The following is a 3,649-nucleotide window of genomic DNA, read 5'->3' as shown; positions in this document are numbered from 1 at the left end:
GTGATCTAACGCGGCGTATGTCAATCCCATACATTTTTGCCTTTTCTAACTTCGTTATCGTTTTTTAATTGTTACTTTGTCTAAGGCCCCAGGTTCGTTACTTTGTAAAAGCATACTTATGAATTTTGATATCAAAGCATTCCTTCAAAAAGGTCGTTAATGATCAATTTGAAATCATAATATTATGTTATATGTATCTACAAAATAAAAAAATACGTGTGCGGTAAAGCTTGCATTGCATTGCATCGCATCGCTGCAGCTGTACCGGTTGGAGTGGGGGGTGTTAAGTTTTTTTGGTTACGGAATTTTTACATTCGGTCGCCGCGCTCAAAGTCTGAGATAAATGCTTAATAAAAACATGACATACTTACTTATTTGGATAATATAATTATCATCATGTCGCTTGCTTTTTGGTGGAAACTGTAAGATATTATAATATTTTTCGTCTTTAGTCGCGAATAAGCTAAGAAACCACAGAACCGTTCTGATAGGATTCTAACAAAATTATCAGTTTTTGTCGGTATTTATAGTTTATTGTTATTTTGAAATAAATCTAAAAATGAAAATAACAAATCTAAAATTCATCATTTTTATTTCGCCAGTTGAACCATTCAATGATACAGTATGATATTTAACTTAATTTTCATATTAAAACTAGCGGCCCGCCCCGGCTTCGCCCGTGGTACATATGAAAAATAGATGTTGGCCGATTCTCAGACTTACCCGATATGCACAGAAAATTTCATGAGAATCGGTCCACCCGTTTCGGAGGAGTATGCAGACTAACATTGTGACACGAGAATTTTATATAAAAGATAATATAGGATTGTTGTTCGCAGCTTCTCTTCCATCTCTCTTTTATTTTCGCAACAAGTTGGTTACCTGGTTGAGCTTTTAAATAACCTTGCTCTATTTATCAGAATAAAATCCATCTAAAGCGGATCGACGGTACTACAGTATTCTACGGCTGACTCTACGTAGTTCTAGTAAAACTTTTACATACATTTATATAATACTAGCGGTCCGCCCCGGCTTCGCCCGTGGTACATAATATTTACGTTTTCTCTACATAAGAACCATCCTCGTACTTCAAGAAATATAATAAAAAAAGAATTATCGAAATCGGTTCAGCCGTTCTCGAGCTATGCGCTTACCAACACATTTTGGGATTCATTTTTATATATAAGAAGAAGATTATATACCTACATTTATATGCTGATGGTAATATTATAAAAAAAGACGTGTGGCATTCGGGGACTGCCGCGGTATTGCATAGCATGCCTTCAAGCCACACCTCCGTGTCCGTCGGAGTGGAGAGCGTGAGGTTTTTTCGTTACGGAATTTCTCGATTCGGTCCCCGCACTCAAGGCCCGCGATAGAAACTATGCAGTAGCTTAATAAAATAAAAACTATTAATCAATAGTCAGAGTCTAATAAATTACTAAACGTTCATAAAAATTTATGTAGCAAGAAAAGAAGAAAAAATATAATTACTAACCCTTCTTTACTTTTAAATTAGGTTTGTGACAAAATATCAGCGATAACATAAAAAATAATACGAAATAAGTACCCTCAAAAAGCCATAAGTTATTTTGACATTCGTGACAGCCAGTGATAGATAATAAGTCTTGAAGACTCGTTTAAACTCCATCAGGCTAATATTAAAGGGCGTTTTATTTCAGCCAAGGGTGGATGAACCCTACTATCAGAGATACTTCTGGCCTATATGTTGGATCCTGTCCAGGGTTCGAGGATGTGGGAATGATTTGATGCGGCATTCTAGTCAAATTCAAATGATCTTGGTCGCTATTATATGGCTAGATATTATTTCTAGTGTTATTATTGAGATAGAGATCACTTTGCCTAATTCCTTCTTACTGGTACTATAATAACAATTTAAAAGAACAACAGCATAAAGGGCCGATTTTTTAATCCTTGGTTTAAACTTACCCGGTAAAAATTACAGAAGAGTATAAGTATGCGTAAATCTACCTTAAATCTATACTTTTTATTCCAGAAAAAGAGGTAAAATAGTTCGGTTTTACGTAGAAGAGTATCAAACATTTTTGTGTAGAACGTGGTAAAAGTTTCTTCCAAGTGAACTGAATTCGCGGTTCATGTAAGCTTTATTATATAGAGCATTGATTGTTCGATTGTTTGTTAAATTATTAGTTGAAAACAGTTAAACACTATACAGGTAGGCAATATTAAAATGTCACAAGTAGGTAAGTGATAATAAATAAAGCAAATACTATAGAGACATACCAATAAAACATAAATCTCAAAAAACAGCGTCAAAATAAAACTAGGATACTAGGATACCATATCCACACATTCATAATCCCTGGCGTCTGATAGCGCTTCAGCCCAGCACCAATATTATAAGTCCAGACGCGATGTAAATTGTCAAAAATAATTTTAGAATTTACGATGTCCAGAGACCGCTGGCCACCTTAGCAGCGTTATTGCGATCTTATCGGCAAAAAACCACTTTAAATGGGTTAATGTGTTTTGTTTGAACAATTTTTTTGATTCATTGCAATCGAGATTGCGATTCGACGATTTGTGTGAGTTTACATTTTTTTCGGAACATTCTTGTGCGGTTGGAATGGTGGATAATTGAGGATTTATTTGGAATATTTCTTTTTGTCTTTACTATTTCTGTTACTTTTGAAGAATAATAATAGAAAGGTAACATGTGGGTTGTAACACCTTGTTGGAGGAAAAAAAACTAATTTAGTAGTAGTATGTATGTTACATATATCACATATTATATGTATTTGTTAATGCACATCAATAAAAATAAGAAAAACCTTGAAGTGAAACTTTTTTATCGGGGTTGGAAAAAAATTTAGTGTAACATTTTTTATTTTTTTCGTTACGCGTGACATTTTTCCGTTACGCGCCATCTTGTTATTATCCCTACCACGCGTGATTCGACGTGTTTCTGTCAAGTTGCTTAAAGTAAAATATTTTTTGAAAAATAAGGTTATAAAGTTTCACTTCTTACGTGTGTACACTAGTACACGCACACATTTTTGAAGTGAAAACTTCTTTAGCGGCGTTGAGCATTTTTTCTGTAATGGGTATAAAATCTTAAACTCGCGTCAGGACACGTGACCTGATCGAAAAAGCGTAAGACGGATGGATATCAAACATGCTCAACGTTAATAATCAAGTTTTCACTTGTCTTTCGTCTTTTCTTTTTAATTGAAAATGTAGCTCACTCTGTCTGTTTGATTGTTTACACTTTACCCACTCACTTACTTAATCACCTACATACAAAAATTTCCTCATTTTCCTACTCAACCCATCTATATCTATCTATATATTTGTATGTTTGTATTGAATAGGCTCAAAAACTACTGGACAAATTTCAAAATTTCGTTATAGATATAATTGGAAAGAACACCAAAAATATATTTTTTGTCAAGAACAAAACTTCGAGTGAAATAAAGGATGGAAATAATATTATGTACGGCTGTCACGCGATACCGTGAAATGCCCAGAATACTAAATATTAGTATGGGAAAAACTAATTTATTAATGCCAATCTGGAATCCTAGATTTATAGTCATGATACCTGCATATAAAGTAGTACCTTCCTACGCAAGTACTACTAATTTTGAAGAATCTGTCTTTATTCTTT

The sequence above is a fragment of the Colias eurytheme genome, chromosome 24 (assembly GCF_061535395.1).
Source record: "Colias eurytheme isolate Ceu_HAF_F1 chromosome 24, ilColEury1 Martin Lab GWU primary, whole genome shotgun sequence".
In the NCBI taxonomy this organism is placed as follows: Eukaryota; Metazoa; Arthropoda; class Insecta; order Lepidoptera; family Pieridae; genus Colias; species Colias eurytheme.
This window is presented reverse-complemented; position numbering follows the sequence as displayed.